Source organism: Rana temporaria, chromosome 2 (assembly GCF_905171775.1).
Source record: "Rana temporaria chromosome 2, aRanTem1.1, whole genome shotgun sequence".
Taxonomy (NCBI): Eukaryota; Metazoa; Chordata; class Amphibia; order Anura; family Ranidae; genus Rana; species Rana temporaria.
This window is the reverse complement of record NC_053490.1, coordinates 211331137-211349547: the sequence shown is the minus strand read 5'-3', so window position 1 is coordinate 211349547 and position 18411 is coordinate 211331137.

Sequence of the window (18411 nt, the reverse complement as noted above, 5' to 3'; positions counted from 1 at the left end):
CCTTACTAGCCCTTACTAGTCCCTAATGCCACCTTGCATGAACTTTGCAGGTTTATGTTGAACAACAGCTGACTTTCTAAATACTCTGGGGCCTTCTAATGCATTTGTCTGAATGGAAACCATTTTTCATCTTCTATGTTATTATTTTTTTATTTTTACATATTTGAAATAAACGAAAGCCAGAAATCAAAAGCACGATTGTATTTCTTTTAAGAACAGAAAGTACAGCTGTCTGGTTTATGCTTACTGTAAAGGGTATCAAAAGCCAAAACTCTTTTTTTTTTTTTTTTTTTTTTTTTTTTTGGTTGGAGCAAAGCAGGGGTCCTCAACACTGCAGAGCCTTCTGATGTGGCCAGCGACCTCAAACCAGTAAAGCGCAATCATGGGGTCTGAAAACTGTTGATCGCCATCTGGGATTGCCGGCCTCCCATCCCAGAGCATCAGAGTGCAGTGAGCCGATGCAGGTAGCCACGGAGGGAGATGGCGCCATTTAAGTGTGGACTTGGTATCACTCCACTCCAATAGGTGACAGAGGAAACCACCTAATCTTTTCTAGCAGCCTAGAGAATGATGCCAGCAGCAGCTGCAAGAGAGAAAGGTCTGTGTATTAAACACACACTGGGAAGAATAACCCTTTTATAGTTGGCAATTTGCCCATTGCAAAAGCTAGGCTGCTTTCACACTGATCCACAGATGCAGTGCACCTGCGGGTTAGCTGCACTGAGCCATAGACTTCTATTATCCTGTGGGTTGGTGCGCTTTCTGAAGGTGGACCACGCCCACAAGATTTAATAGTGTGCAAACATCCATTGGGGAAAAAAAATGATGATCCTGATTGTTTCAAATCTTCATTATGCTATTCAAAATAAAATAAAAATTCAAGAAACTTCATTGTGGCTTACCAAATAACTTAAATGGCCCTCGCTCTTAAAAACATTCAGCACCCCTGGATTAACCACTTAAGGACCGGCTTCTGCAAATTTACGTCGGCAGAATGGCACGGCTGGGCACAGGCACGTACCTGTACGTCCCCTTTAAGTGCGCAGCTGTGGGTCGCACGCGCTGACCTGACCCGCGGACCTGATCGCTGCCGGTAAGAGGTGTGTGTGTAAACACCTTTCCCGTTCTTCACAGTGTCAATGTCAATGATCGTTTGTTCCCTGATATAGGGAAAGGCTATCAGTGATGTCACACATCCAGCCCAGCCCCCCTACAGTTAGAAACACATAACCACTAGGGGCGCTGTAGGGGTTAACTGCAATTGTCATTTTCACAGTAAACAATGCATTTTTATAGCAATTTTTGCTGTGAAAATGCCAACGGTCCCAAAAATGGTCTGATGTGTGCGCCATAATGCCACGTAAAAAATCGCTGATCACCACCATTAGTAGTAAAAAAAAAAATATTAATAAAAATGCCATAACTATCCCCTATTTTGTAAACGCTATAAATTTGCGCAAACCAATCGTTAAACGCTTGTTGCGATTTATTTATTTTAAACAAAATACGTATCGGCCTAAACTGAGGGAAAAAAAATGTTTTATATATTTTTTGTGGGGGATATTTATTACAGCAAAAAGTAAAAAATATATATTTTTTTTTTTTCAAAATTGTCGCTCTATTTTTGTTTATAGCGCAAAAAATAAAAACCGCAGAGGTGATCAAATACCACCAAAAGAAAGCTCTATTTATGGGAAAAAAAGGATGCCAATTTTGATTGGGAGCCACATCGCACGACCGGGCAATTGTCAGTGAAAGCAAAAACTGTTCAGGTCCTTTACCTGCGTAATGGTCCGGGTCTTAAGTGGTTAAAGAATGAAGGACAGAAATTTAGGAGAAACCTCCAAAGGGGGGGCATAGGCAACAAAAGACACAGAAGGATAGACCTGTTGGCTCCTTTTGAGCTGGCCTGATGGATGTGACATTCTTCACCCTATATACCAGTTCGAAGATGGGCAACCCATGGGTTGTATCATTGTTTGGATCCAGAAGTTGTTACTATTGCTTGCTACTACAACTGTGTTCTGGTTTGCAATTGGTCGGCTAGAGTTCCCACACTGGAATGCCCCCTAAGGAAATTGTTTCTCTGTAAGACCCTTGCTTTGAAAGTATCGCAGCTGAAGCATGTGTACCCCCAGCCACTGCTGCTTCAGCTAAAGGGGAAGTGGTAAAACCTTGTGGTTATGCTAAATTGTTGCACTATTAGTGTAAATAAGCCCTAAGATTGCAAAGATTCTAGCCTTATAGTAATCCCTTGCATCCAAGGCCTTGTTCATTGTGTAGCGGGAATGCACATTCACAATTAGTTCAGTGTGGTTCACACACATTTCCCGTTTAAGGGATATTTTACTTCAGATGCAGCCAGTATCGTCACCGCCGCATGCACTCTGAAGGAACCGCTTGCGCAGGAGTTATGTCATCGCTGGCTCAGCCATTCATTTCGCTGAAGCTTGTAAACCTGGAGGCGCCGTCAATGGTGACGGCACACTGTTGGAGGGATTATTTTTCAGGCAAGTCTGTTATAATGCGCTAGTATGTAATGCATATTATGACTTGCACAGCCCGGTGGCTTTTTTTTTTTATGCGGTTTACTACTGCTTTTAAGAATGAATGGAAATTTTGAATGAATTTGGAAACGCAGGCAGAATCGTTCCCACAATTTCAAATCCCTAGGTGGGACTGCAGCCTGATATCTATTGCGATCCCCTGTTCAGGATTAATAGCTGCTATGATTATAAAGGGTAACGCCACCACTAAAGTGTGGTTTTCTTCCCCAATATTCATACAAGAACCTTTTTTCAGAATTAATGTGCTATGATCTTTAAGGGGAACTTTGGCAACAATTAAAAGCTGTGTAGGGGGTTCCCCTTTAACATTATAACAGATCCTCAACTAGGACGAGTGTCTGATATGAACATAAAAAGGAACTCCACCGCAAAACTAAAGTGTGGTTGCTTATATCAGTGAAAAGTAAACCTAATGTGTAAAAAAAAAATAAAAAAAAAAATCCTGATCACCTCCTCCAAAGTAGTATAGTGTTCCTATGTATAGGAACACTATATTGCTCGGGTCACAATATGTAAAAAGAAAATCGTAAAACAAAAAGTCATTAAAAAAATGTAATAAAGGAAAATAAATTTAGAAAATTTAAAAAATATAATTTTATTTACTGTCACCAGTCGGTGTCCCTGATCACTGCCACACCAGTTGTATGATGACAGTGTACTGCACCAGTGATGGTATGTAAACAAAAAAAAAAAAAAAATATGGGTAACATTTTTTTGAACTGTACTGGCCTCAAAAAATGAGATTCGCTGTCAGTCAGTACATCAGAATTGATCTTTTTTCAGATAGATATGCCATAGCTTGTGGACTCTCTTAACTTTCCTATAAACTAAATAATATACACTGATTTGGGTTCTATTCACCAAAGAAATGTAGCAGAATACATTTTGGCCTACATTTATGAAGAATTATTATTTGTTGGCTTAATGACCAGGCCAATTTTTTTTTGCGAAACATCACTGCGTTGCTTTAACTGACAATTGCGGGAATGTGCGACACTGTACCCAAACAAAATTAACGTCCATTTAATGTTACATTTTATAAACATAGCAAAGATCCTCTCACTCTTCAGCAAAACATAAATGCGGTTTCTGCAAACTGTCCATTCACCAACCCGTCCTTGGACACACACATTGTACAACTCCCTGAATCACACCAAGATATGATGCATTGCAATATTTAAACACCCATTTCATGCATTAACCAGTTCCCAACCACCCCATACCAGTTTTACTGCTACAGGGTGGCCGCGCTGCGCAGGATCACATATATGTACGTGATCTGTGTTTCTGAGCCACGTGTGCCCGGCGGTGCTGTGATTTTCTCCAAGTGCTGATCAGTCTTCAGGTCCAGGCCAATCATTTTTGCCCTGGACCTGCTGATCGGTTCTGACCAATCACAGCATGTGCCTGCGTTTATAAATCACAGGAGTAATGCTGCCCCATCATTGGTATTAGGGGGAGTAATAGCGCCCAAATCATTGGTATAAGGGAGCGTAATAGTGCCCCATCATTGGGATTAGGGCAGGGATTGACAAATTTGCTTAGAATCGAAAAGCCAGCTAAAAAAGTTAGAAACCATTTTTTTTCAAATCGGCTGTGCAGTTTCCAGAACTGCATGTCTGGGGCCTCTGGCAATAAGAATTGCTCACGTCTGATGCCAAGCGAAAACAAAAACGAAGATGTTTGTTATATGGTTTTGAAAATGAAGTAACTTCTCCTTCACTGATGGTTGCCGATGAGGCGGCACTGATAGGCTGCACTAATGGGTGGCTGTGTTAATGGGCATTGATGAGGCTGCGCTGATAAGAACTGATGCGCTGCACTGTTGTTCACTGACAGGTGGCAATCCCCGTCCACAGTGGCGGTAAGGAAAGGGCAACCCATCAAACCTGCAAACTCAAACCCAGCTGTTAAACTGTGAAGATGATATCGGAGGTGGGCAGACAGTGAGAGCAAGCCTCGCTCATCACAGCACCACTCACCAGAGGGGGGTGCTGGTTCACAAAAAGGAGCGTATATCCCAATCCAGCAGGCCGCAAAGCTGCAGCCTCAATTTTGCCCAGCTCAACCCAAGTCCATGCACCACGTGGGAGAAATCCAAACCACTGCTGCGGTGTAGCCTGGGCGCCAGGATGCAATTTCCTGGGGTCTGGGTTTTGTTGAGCCCTGTATTTGGGGAAAAAATAGTGCCGTGTCAGTGAGAGGAAGAGTGTCCCGTCATTGGTGTCAGTGGGAGGAAGAGTGCCCTGTCATTGGTGTCAGTGGGAGGAAGAGTGCCCCATTGTCTCAGTAGCAGGAATTATGCCCCACTGTTGCTGAAAGAGGGAGGAAAAATGCCCAAAGGGTCGGATAAAAGCAAACAAAGGGCCACATTCGGCCCCTGGACCGTAGTTTGGAGACCACTGGTATAGGACATAGATTGTTTGCTACGACATCCTTATTACTGAATTTTAACAACAACCTGAGTATGAAAGGGGTTAAAGTCATTTAGAATATTCCATTCCTGAACACAAGGCAGGCTACCAGACACTCCAATCAGCCGAACAAGAAACCCATATGAATAATTCTCCCCCAAATATGAGACGAAGCTCCGTGTTGAGGGTCAAACAGGAATATATCTTTATTGAAAAATACAGTCTTGTATACAGAAAAAGAGGAGGTTCCTCTGAACATGTTCTGCTATTCTGATCCTCAGAAGTCGCTTGGTTCTCCGGAACCACAGAGGATGCGGCGTCCGCATCCTCTGTGGCTCTCCGGTGTTCCTGTCCCCTGACACCGATCTCAATCCATCTGCTACAGCTTACACTCTGGATGCCCGCCAGCCAAGACTACTGCAGGACTCCAGGCACATATTCATTTGCTGATCGCCCACATCTCCCCATTTTGGTCTCTTTGCCTACCATCTACTTCATGTTTGTGAGTAGGCATTTTGTATATGTATATTTAATTTATTTTACTCCAGCTATTAAATTTGGGCTTACTGCACTCAGATTGGCGCACTCTGTTTTTTCTTTATTTTTTTTTTTTTTTTTCTTTCCACCCATAAATATAATATTACATCAGTAGTTTAAAAAAAATGTCATTAGTCCTTTACAAATTTTTTTTTAGATGCCTTCAAAGTGTTGTTGCTAGGCAGAATAGTTAATCTTCCCACTTCCTGCACCTAGGTGCTTAATGCACCGCACAGACTCCTGGGAATGTAGTGGGTGTAACTTTGCAGGAGTCTGTGCACTCCCCAGTCTCAAAGAATCATGTGACTTGGACAGCACAGGTGCTGAAACCTGATCTGACACTGCTTGTGCAGCACTGAGCATGTGCGAGATCTGCAAGGCTGAAATCCAGGAAGTCATACAGTCTAGCTTCATGATGTCCACACTTAAGATGGCCCCAGTCAATTTCTATTTTATAAAGTGTCTAAATGCTGTAACAACCTAACCAAACGGACCTTAGTTTACAGACTAACTTTACTAGAATACATTAAGCTTGTGTATTACAGGGATATTTATATTTAAGAAGTGAAATTGTGGCCGGAACTCCGCTTTAACTGGAGTTCCTGGTTTCCCCTATCCCAGGGGTGTATGGCATGGTTGGCTGTGCTTCCTTCAATGGTTAATGATCAGGCCTCCTCTGAGAGTTTGAGGTGAGAAGGGAAAGTCATTAGCCATTTATTCAGACTTTGAAGGGGGTTCATAAAGGGTACAGAAAGATGAGAGTACTAAGATGCTTAAGACCCCTAAAGAATCAGTCAGCATTACAGAACCTAGTTACAGTATAGTCAACCAGAACCCCACCCCCAAACCATCCTAGATCCCGAGATACTGTCCCGCGGATCTGGTGAATGTCATGGTGCCAAGTACCCGAAGGTTCAATTCCAGCTCCTGGCATTTGCCAGTCTAAGTGCACTACACACAGACATGTTTCCCCTTCACCATACTGTCTCATGTCACAATCACAGTTCTTTCCTGAACCAATCCGTGGATGCTCCCGTATGTGTGTGAGCCAGTGTTGCCAACCGTCCGTAGATTTACGGACAGCCAGGGCACTTTTCTCCTGTCCGTGAAAGTCCTTGGCAGGAGAAAGGTGCCAGTAAAAATCGCAGCGACCGGAATTTTGCGAGAACATACGATCCTCCTCCTAAGGCCTCGTACACACGGACGGACTGTCCGCCCGGAGATTTCTGACTGATGGTTGTACACACCATCAGACAGAAATCCGCGCGTACACGATACGCTGTGACGTGGCCTCGCCGTCGCCGCGACGATTATGCGGTGACGTGCGCGGCCCTGGAAGGTCAAATCACTTTGACGCATTCGAGGGATGGCGGCCGAGCGGACATGTACGGTGAGTCTGTACAGACGACCGAACATGTCTGACGGACAGGCTTCCAGCGGACATGTTTCTTAGCATGCTAAGAAACATTTGTCGGCTGGACAAATGTCTGCTGGAAACCTGTCCGGGCGGCCGTACACACGACCGAACATGTCTGCTGAAACTGGTCCGCGGACATGTTCGGACGTGTGTATGGGGCCTAAGCCGAGCCTTCCTGCTGTCTCTGCTAAGCCCAGCCCACCTGCCACGCCGCGCAACCAATGATGTGTTAGGCAGGGTTTTGAGGAGCCTTGTGGTGGAGTGGACAGAGCAGCTGACGCTGGAGCCTGTGGGAGTTGGTCACTGCGCGGACTTGGCCTGGACCGGACTGGTGCAAGTTAACGGACCCCTGCCTTGCTGAGGCTGACTGAGCCTGGTGGTGTGGTGAGTGCACTCACAGTCTCAGAGAAAAACTGAGACAAGCAGCCCGATGATATATCTGATGGTGGCAGGGGTCAGGGGATGATGTCTGATGGTGACAGACAGGGTGATATATATGATGGTGACAAACAGGGGATGATATGTCTGATGGTGACAGGGTGTAATATGTCTGATGGTAACAGGGGGTAATATGTCTGATGGTGACAGGGGGTGATATGTGTGATGACAGGGGGTGATATGTGTGATGGTGACAGGGTGTGATATGTGTGATGGTGACAGGGGGTAATATGTGTGATGGTGACAGGGGGTAATATGTGTGATGGTGACAGGGGGTAATATGTGTGATGGTGACAGGGGGTAATATGATGGTGACAGGGGGTAATATGTCTGATGGTTACAGGGGGTAATATGTCTGATGGTGGCAGGGGGTAATATATCTGATGGTGACAGACAAGGTGATATATCTGATGGTGACAAACAGGGGATGATATGTCTGATGGTGACAGGGGGTGATATATTTGATGGTGGCAGGGGGTGATATGTCTGATGGTGGCAGGGGGTGATATGTCTGATGGTGGCAGGGGGCGATATGTCTGGTGGTGGCAGGGGGTGATATGTCTGGTGGTGGCAGGGGGTGATATGCCTGGTGGTGGCAGAGGGTGATGATTGGCTGTAGTGGGTGATGGTGGCAGGGGGTGATGTCTGATGGTTGGCAGGGGGTGATGGGTAATGATGGTGGCAGGGGGTGATGGGTAATGATGGTGGCAGGGGGTGATGGGTAATGATGGTGGCAGGGGGTGATTTGTCTGATGGGTGGCAGGGGGTGATGATGGTTGTAGTGGGTGATAGTGGCAGGGGGTGATGGTGGTTGTGATGACTGATGGTGGCAGGGGGTGATGTCTGATGGTGGCAGGGGGTGATGGGTAATGATGGTGGCAGGGGTGATGTCTGATGGTGGCAGGGGGTGATGGGTAATGATGGTGGCAGGGGTGATGTCTGATGGTGGTAGGGGGTGATGATGGTTGTAGTGGGTGATGGTGGCAGGGGGTCTTTAAAATTGGGAACATAAATTCTGGGATCCTAGTAGGATCCTAGTAGCTACCAGGGATTTCCCCTCCCCTTTCTGTGGTGGTTATGGAACAAAAGTGAAGGGTAAATCTAGCCAGGCTAATATATATGACAGTAGATACTAGACAGATGTCTAATCAAATCCAGGAAAACCGATAAATAAAATAATCAGAATAATTGTAATAAAAATATTCAATAATCAGGCTGCAGCCCCCCAAAAACAAATCCCCATAGGAGATAGTAAAAGGACTGGATGAACGTGTGGAGGGGTAGTGGCGCTGCCCTACCTGCAACTGGGCACAGCAATAATTGTGAACAGTAACCCAAATGGGTGTGAGGTGATGTGTAGTGGTCAGTACAGTAAGTAAACCAGACCTGTATACCGACAAAATATTAGGTGAAAATACAATATTAAAAAATTATAACATAAAATGCCCCACCACATATAAATATGTGTTATGGGGTGGGGATATATGCAAATATCACTGGTAGGCTATAAACTAGCCTGTGAAGATTCCAATGTGCTATAAGTAAAACAATAATGCAAATACATATACATGTGACAAAAGAAAAGCATGTAGCCAAAATATAAAATTGTGGTACTTATAAAAAATATATAAAAATGTATATATAGTAATAGTCCAATAATGTGCTTATATAGAAAAAATATAGAAAAAATATAATCCAGCAATATGGATGCGGTGAAAGTACTTTTTACAGCAATAATATGAAAAAAGCCATCCAGGGGGTGATAAAGTCCGTGCTGTGATAGGTGCACCTGTGAAGGTGAGTGCTCAGGTATGCAGTAGTGGAACTTGCACGCAGTGTTCACGGTGCTCCCCCTTGTGGGTCCCCACTTACCAGAGGCACTAACCCCTGCAGGGGTAAAGTGCAAAGTAGTCAGCCTCGGACGGCTCAGTGGTCTCCCGTAGTTCCTCAGTTGTACTTGGGACCTCCTAGATGTAGTAGTGGTGTGTTATCCGAATCCAAGGTGGGTAGTTGTTTTTTAAAAACCAGCAGCCCTCCGGAGAAAAAAACACACTGACATAGCGTGGTATGTTTGGAATAGGTGCTTGGTTTATTTAGCACTCACAAAAGCATGCAGGGTATATCAGAAAAATATATAAAAAATAGTAAAAAATATGAACATAAAAATAGGTTTAGAGCGGGGGTGGTTGCTCAAAGAGATAAAAGTTTGTTAAAAACAAAAAGATATCTGTGGAGCAGCTAACAGCCTGTTAGCATGGCTCCGTCGCTGCACTGGGTATGTCAGGAAGTATCGGCTATCGCCTGGGAGCGGCGTGCGTTCCACTGATACTCCAGCTAGAACCGGAAGTGCGTGCGTGTCTGCGTGTATCCGCTTTACACGTGTTTCGTCGTAAAGACGTATTACGACGAAACACGTGTAAAGCGGATACACGCAGACACGCACGCACTTCCGGTTCTAGCTGGAGTATCAGTGGAACGCACGCCGCTCCCAGGCGATAGCCGATACTTCCTGACATACCCAGTGCAGCGACGGAGCCATGCTAACAGGCTGTTAGCTGCTCCACAGATATCTTTTTGTTTTTAACAAACTTTTATCTCTTTGAGCAACCACCCCCGCTCTAAACCTATTTTTATGTTCATATTTTTTACTATTTTTTATATATTTTTCTGATATACCCTGCATGCTTTTGTGAGTGCTAAATAAACCAAGCACCTATTCCAAACATACCACGCTATGTCAGTGTGTTTTTTTCTCCGGAGGGCTGCTGGTTTTTAAAAAAACAACTACCCACCTTGGATTCGGATAACACACCACTACTACATCTAGGAGGTCCCAAGTACAACTGAGGAACTACGGGAGACCACTGAGCCGTCCGAGGCTGACTACTTTGCACTTTACCCCTGCAGGGGTTAGTGCCTCTGGTAAGTGGGGACCCACAAGGGGGAGCACCGTGAACACTGCGTGCAAGTTCCACTACTGCATACCTGAGCACTCACCTTCACAGGTGCACCTATCACAGCACGGACTTTATCACCCCCTGGAGGGCTTTTTTCATATTATTGCTGTAAAAAGTACTTTCACCGCATCCATATTGCTGGACCCCAGTTGGACATGGGTGACAAAAACTGATGGACTAAATAATCCGCCCTTATTATATCGAAAATAACAGAAATATGTTTCCTTACCTTTTAATATCTACCTTAAATCACATTGCTATTTGCCTAAATACTGAAATTTGCGCTTAAAGATGTAGTTTTGTAACTTTTGTAAACTGCCAGTAAAAACTTGGCTGTGCCAGTAAATGTTTGGTGTCCTGCCAGTAAATTTCAATCTGGTAGGTTGGCAACACTGGTGTGAGCAGAAAACTGCTGCTCTGTCATTGAGCTGACATCGGGCTCCTTGCTGCCACCTCTGGCCATTTCCTGCATGAGCACCCCTCTGTGTGTGGAAACAAGAGGTACCTTACAATTAAGGGCTGTTGTACAGGAGGGGGTGGGGTGGGTATGTGTGTGTACATGCTTGTGTTTGTGTACACAGACATCCCACCCTGCAAAAGCTGATATCAGGGAGGCGGCAAAGTCATTTCAGGGAGGTGACGCTTCGAGCCGCCACCGACCCCCAAGGAAATGCAGCTTTACCAGTGCCATTTAAATGCAGGTATGCTAGTGCCAAGTAAATGCAGCTTTACCAGTGCAAATTAAAGCGGAGTTCCACCCAGGAAAACAACATTTGGCCAAAAGTATTAAAAAAATAAAATAAAATAAAAGTGAAAAAAAAAAAAAATTATACTCACCCGAAATACCTGTTGCTATGCGGAAGTCCGTAATCTGCCTCTTCGGCACCGCGGAATGTTTTCTTCTTCTTCTCCTAGTGAATGGGGCGCGCTGCTTTCTGGGAACTGTGTGTGTTCTCAGAGAGCAGCCGCCCATTCACAAGCCGGCACGAGACTCACACAGGCGTAGTAGGAAATGGGCAGTGAAGCCGTAAGGCTTCACTGCCTGTTTCCCCTAGTGTGAATGGCGGCGCGGGACCTGCATCGATCGTGGGATCGGCATCGGGGGGGGGGCCATCAGCGCGGGCACGTAGGACAAGGTAAGTGTCCTTAGTAAATGTCAGCAGCTACACTGTTAGTAGCTGCTGACTTTAAAAAAAATAATAATTGCGGGTGGAATCCCGCTTTAAATGCAGCTTTACCAGTGCCAATTAAAAAACAGCTTTACTAGTGCCAATTCAATGCAGCTATACCAGTGCCAAATGCAGCTTTACCAGTGCTAAATGCAGCTATACCAGTGCCAATTAAATGCAGCCTGATCGGTGGCAAAGGAATCATCGGATCGTCCTGAGTGACACATGATGAGTCAGTGATGCGTGAGCTGAGAGATGTGGTGAGAGAGTGTCACTCTATCCACACTGCAGAACTCACACACTCTGGGGAGGACCAGCCTGTGCGCACCAGAGTCAGTGTGACTCAGGGTTGCCAACCTCCCCCACCATTTTTTACTGACAACACATGGAAAATTTAGTGGCGAAGCACATTTTTTTACTGGAAACCGGAGAAACTAAAGAATTCTTATTGAAAACTAACACAGTGAATATTTGAACAGTATAAACATGATATGGAAACACTGGCACTAGCTATAACAAAGTCATTTGCTTGATTTAGGCCCGGTTCACACTGATGCGAGTTCATTACGAATGTGATGCATCAAAAAACATTCTAAATTTGCATGTCATCCATAAAGTCATTGTTTTCAATGACGGTCGTTCACATACATGCGTTGCGATTCCTCTATGAATGCGATGCGATAGAAAAAAGGGTCTTGTGCGTGTTTACAGCGTTGCGTTGTGAATTCAACCACACTACTCTCCACGAAAACCAGGAAGTACACAGGAAGTTAACACCTTTTTTTTTACATTATGATTCTATTGGCTAGAAAATCAATCGCAGCTATGTCCAACTCCTGAAATTTGAGTTAAAATTGCGGTAAATTCGCACCTCACATAGGACAAAAAAACGGAACAAATTCACAGCGCAGCAGTGTGAACCGAGCCTTATGCCGCGTACACACGACCGTTTTTTGGGTTCTAAAAAATGACGTTTTTTTTTATGTCATTAAAAACGATCGTGTGTGGGCTCCAGAGCATTTTTCACAATCTAAAAAATGGGCATTAAAAAATTTCGAACATGCTCTATTTTTTCACGACGTTTTTAACTTTGTCGTTTTTAAGGTTGTAAAAAATGGTCGTGGGTGGGCTTTAACGACGTGAAAAAAACACGCATGCTCAGAAGCAAGTTATGAGACGGGAGCGCTCGTTCTGATAAAACTAGCACACTCATCACGCTGTAACAGACTGAAAAGCGCAAATCGTCTTTTACTAACACAAAATCAGCTAAAGCAGTTCAAAGGGTGGCGTCATCCGAATGAACTTCCCCTTTATAGTGCCGTCGTACGTGTTGTAAGTCACCGCGCTTTGCTAGAGCATTTTTTTTTCTTTTTTTTTTAACGATCGTGTGTAGGCAAGGCCGTTTTAATGATCGGGTTGAAAAAAACATAATTTTTTCTAGACCCTTAAAAATGTTGTTTTTTTAGAACCCGAAAAACGGTCGTATTGACTTAAAAAGTCAATACAGCATGAAATTATCAGCCCCTGATATTTCATTGAGTGCCTAAGGCTGCATTCACACCTGAGCGTAGCGTTTTGCGGCGTTTTTTACCGCGATTTGCCGCAACAAAACGTGGCGTTTTTTACCGCGATTTTGTACAGGTCTAGGGTCACCAATGTAAAACGCCCAAATTCGAGCGAAAAAAAAAGGGTCCAGAACTTGTTTGGGCTTCAGGCGTTCGGCGTCAGGCGTTTTGTAGTGAAGATGTGAACCATCTCCATAGAGAATAATGTATTTTTTCCCCTCTAGCGTTTTGGGGCGTCGCGCTTCAGGCGACAAAACGTTCAGGTGTGAATGGGCACTAACTGACCCCCGTGGGTCCATCTTTCTGGTAAGCGGACATCATTTTCCTCTTTGGGATAGATGTTACCTGCCAGTTGATTGGCTCTTCACAAACATATGCTGCTGAAGGAGAAAGTTTCTGAGAGCCAGTTTTTTGATGGTTCCCGGATAGGACTCACTCACTATTTGTTTGCACAGCCTGTTGATATTTATCATGGGACATTTGAATTTATTGTTATCATTACCAATTTAATTCACATTTTTTATATATACTTCTTTGATGTTTGATAGTAGCGCACTTTTTTCTTTGTTTAGACCTGATATTTACTGGCAGTTGTAAAAAAAAATAAAAAGAAAAAAGAAAAAGAATCAGATTTTTACAAACTGTCAGTAAATTTACTGGCGGTTGGCAACCCTGGTGTGATTCCTTCTCACACAGACTGGTCTTACTAGCGAGGGGGAGGACCTCTGTTATCATCATTGACATCAAGATGTCGGGTTCTCACTGCTGGCAGTTGCAGACTGTGGCAGTGGACGGTATTATTATTTTATATATATATTTTTTTTTCAATTCAATTTGTTTAAAAAAAATAAAATTACAATGCTTTTTGGCAGGGGCGGCGCCAGTTGGGTTCTTGGGTGTGCTGAAGCTCCCCCAAAAATCTTCAAGCACCCTCATAGCACCCCCAAAATTTTCACAGAGGTACAGTTACAAGATTTAAAATAAATGTATTTGGTACCTGCTGTGAATCCTGTCTGCAAGAGGCTAGGGACTCTTTTGTAAAGTGGAGGGATATAGCTGAATAAGCTGCTAATGATCAGTTAGACCCGGCAGGGGCGGGGTGGTGAGCCTGCATCAGTGGCGGATTGATCCAGTGCTGGTAGTGCAGGCATTTGCCGGTGAATTTGGATGGAAGCAGTCGAGAGAGCCCAGCCCTGTGCAGTGTCCCAGGAACCTGGAGGAAGCAGGTATTAGATGAGGAGAGAAGCTGTGTTTTCTTATATGGTGGGAGGGAGCAGAACTAGTGCATTGCAGTCTGCACACTCTGCAGGGCTGACTGAGCCTGCCAGTGTCAGAGGACAAGATGGCTGTGTGTGTCACATGGTGTGGTCCGAGGAGGAAGGCTAAGGAGGAGTGAGGCTGATTACTGCTGCAGGCATTTTGTTTTTAAAGCTGCTGAGCCTGAAAGGGAGGTGGACTTTCCAGTCCTCTGATCTATAGCAGCATGCACTGACAGACACACACAGGCACTGACTGAGGAGCATGCCGGTTCTGGAGCTGTGGTCACTCTTAGGGAAATCCTCTGATATCAGCCCTCTTATTGGGCTTGGGCACATGTATTAGAATGCCACGCAGATGAGTGCCTGTTACTTACAGTGGCCAAATGATGATCAGATGCCTCCATAATAGTACACCATTAGACTCTATGAGGTCACTGCTGTGCTGTGGGCACTGTGTATGGGGTCACAGTTGTGCTGTGGGCACTGTGTATGGGGTCACAGTTGTGCTGTGGGCACTGTGTATGGGGTCACCGCTGTGCTGTGGGCACTGTGTATGGGGTCACCGCTGTGCTGTGGGCACTGTGTATGGGGTCACCGCTGTGCTGTGGGCACTGTGTATGGGGTCCACTCTGCTGCTCTGGGCACTCACTGTAAGGGGGAGCTCTCCTGCTCTGAGCACTCTGCCGCGTACACACGATTATTTTTCGGCATGTAAAAAACAACGTTTTTAAAAAATTTAATTTAAAATGATCGTGTGTGGGCGTCGCATCATTTTTCGGGTTCTGAAAAAATATTTTTTCCCGAACATGCTGCATTTTTTAACAACGTTTTAAACTATGTCGTTTTTCGGGTTGTAAAAAATGATCGCGTGTGGGCTAAAACGACGTTAAAAACCGTGCATGCTCAGAAGCAAGTAATGCGATGGGAGCACTCGTTCAGGTAAAACTGCGATTCGTAATGGAGTAATAAGCACATTCATCACGCTGTAACAGACAGAAAAGCGCGAATTGTCTTTTACTAACACAGAATCGGCTAAAGCAGCCCCAAGGGTGGCATCATCCGCATGGAACTTCCCCTTTATAGTGCCGTCGTACGTGTTGTACTTCACCGCGCTTTGCTAGAGCATTTTTTTAAAACGATGGTGTGTGGGCAACGTCGTTTTAATGATGAAGTTCTAAATGCCGAAAAAATTTTTTTTTTTTTTTTCATGCCGAAAAATGATCGTGTGTACACGGCATCAGGGGCCACTTTTCTGCTCTGGCACTTTAAAGAGGGAACTCTCCTGCTGTGGGCACTCTATGGCAGTGTTTCTCAACTCAGTCCTCAAGGCACACCAACAGGTCATGTTTTCAGGATTTCCCTCAGATGAAACGGCTGTGGTAATTAATAAGGCAGCGAAACCTTGAGGACTGGAGTTGAGAAACACTGCTCTAAAGGGCGCTCTCCTGCTGTTGGCCCTCTAAATGGAGCACTCTCCTGCTCTGGGCCCTCTGAAGGAAGCACTCTTGCTGTGGGCCTTCTAAAGGGAGCACTCTCTTGATCCTCTAAAGGAGGCGCTCTCTTGCTCTGGGCCCTCTGAAGGGGGTGCTCTCTTGCTCTGGGCCCTCTGAAGGGGGCGCTCTCTTGCTGTGGGCCCTCTGAAGGGGGCGCTCTCTTGCTGTGGGCCCTCTGAAGGGGGCGCTCTCTTGCTGTGGGCCCTCTGAAGGGGGCGCTCTCTTGCTGTGGGCCCTCTGAAGGGGGCTTTCTCTTGCTGTGGGCCCTCTGAAGGGGGCGCTCTCTTGCTGTGGGCCTTCTGAAGGGGGCGCTCTCTTGCTGTGGGCCCTCTGAAGGGGGCGCTCTCTTGCTGTGGGCCCTCTGAAGGGGGCGCTCTCTTGCTGTGGGCCCTCTGAAGGGGGCGCTCTCTTGCTGTGGGCCCTCTGAAGGGGGCGCTCTATTGCTGTGGGCCCTCTAAGACCCCTTTCACACTGAAGTGTTTTAGCGTTAAAAATGGCGCTATTAAAACACTCTCCATGCATCTCAATGGACCCTTTCACACTGAGTCCTGCAAGCAGCATCTTTGGAGCAGCTTTTGGGCGCTGAAAAAAACGATCCAAAAACGCCTCTCTCCATTGAAATTAATTGAAAGCGCTGTAAAAACGCCTTGCCCTTTCACACTGAGGCACTGCAAAAACGCCCTACGTTAGGGTCTTAGCGGTGCTTTACCAGCACATTGGGATTGCAAATGAGGCTTTGCTCGAATAACGCTCAAACGCCCCAGTGTGAAAGGGGCCTAAAGGGGGCACTCTGCTGCTCGGGGCACTCTATGGGGTCACTCCTGCTCTCCACTGTATGCTGCTCACTGTTATGCTGTACTGGGTGTTCCGTCTGGCCCTGACATGTACTAGGGGTTATCATTGCTGGCCCTAATACATGTTGGGGTTTATCAACGCTGGTTCCATTAGGGCTTCTTTTACTCCAACAATCAATTCTGTGTGCCGAAGGCCCTATTTTGTCTATACAATGGGAGAGACCATGGAAAAACACCCACTTTTTGACCACGCCCACAGGAGGGCGACTTGTGCCGGATTAGCACCACCACTTATACTTTCAGCACCCCAAAAAACAATGTCTGGAGCCGCCCCTGCTTTTTTTTGGGGGGGGGGGGGCAGGGGAGAGTGGTGTCGGTAGTTTTTTATTTTTAATTTTTTTTGTAGATTTTTTTTTATTTTTGACTTTTTTTTTTTTTTTAGCTTTTTGGAGGCTTTGGTGAGATGTCAGGGGTCTAAACAGACCCCTGACATCTCCCCTTTAAGACAGACACATTCCCCAGTCACTTTCTCAGCACTAAAGATGAATGAACAGGAGTCAGAGGATGTCAGCACCTGTCACTCCATAGAGAAGAATGGAGGGTCCAATTGGGTCTGCCTGAAAAGCTGACGTGCTGACCCAATCAGTCCACTCATGTGAAAGGGGCCTAATGGTGAACTCACATCAGTGTGCTGCAGTTTGGCCACAGTGTGATTGTATGAGCAGTTAACATGTGGTTTATGGTACGCTACTAATTATTTTAGGACATGAGTTTTTGTACTCATGAAAGTAGCATGCTACATATTTGATGCATGCTACATATTTGATGTGCTGTTAGAAAACGCTGCCTAATAGAATTCAATGGGAGCGCACCTAAAACCACATGTAAAACACACATACAATCACACCGCGGCCAAATTGCAGCCCCCCTATGTGAGCCAACCGCTCCTGGGAGGCCACGCAAGGCCCATAGCCAAGAGAAGGCTATAAGCAGAGGCGGCTCTATAATTAGGCAAATTAGGCGATTGCCTTAGGCCTCGCCCACAGAAAAGGCCTCGCCGTCGCCTAATTTGCCTTTGTGTGACTTGTGTCATATTGTTGTGCACTGCACAGTGCGGGACAGACAGGGGCTCGCAAGCGGCGCATGAGCGGGTGGCTGGCGCGCAACTGAAAAAGCTGCAGACTGAGGGAGCTGACCTGAGCCACCGCCGCGTTCCGGGGCGGCAGACGAGGCGGGCGAACAAGTGGCAATGCGATCATTCCTGGGGTGGATGGTGGGCAGGCTCAGGCTGCCTGCGTCCTATAGCGGGCTCCCGGGCTCCACCTAAAATCGGCGATGGCGGCCCCAGTGCATGGCGGGAGTTGTAGTTCTCCCACAGAGCACAGACTTCAACTTGGCCGTATGGTGCCTGTGCTCTTCAGAGAGACTACAACTCCCAGATTGCACTGCAGGTCAGACTCAGAGAGCGGGACAGATAGAAGTTGCTTCTCACTCAGAGTCCTGACCTGCTGCCTTTAGTCGTGAAGGGAGGACCAAGTCACCAAGCAGGTGAGGAGCAGAAGGTGGTTATATATATATATATATATATAAACTACAATAATGCATCCCCAGGTTAAAGTGGAGGTTCACCTAATGACAATCGGCTGTTTTTTTTTTCTCCCGTACATACCATATTTTCACCGCCACTTCCGGGTATGTCGTCTGCGGAACTGGGCGTTCCTATCTGATTGACAGGCTTCCGACCGTCGCATACTGCACATCACGAGTTGCCAAAAGAAGCCGAACGTCGTGCGCAAGCGCC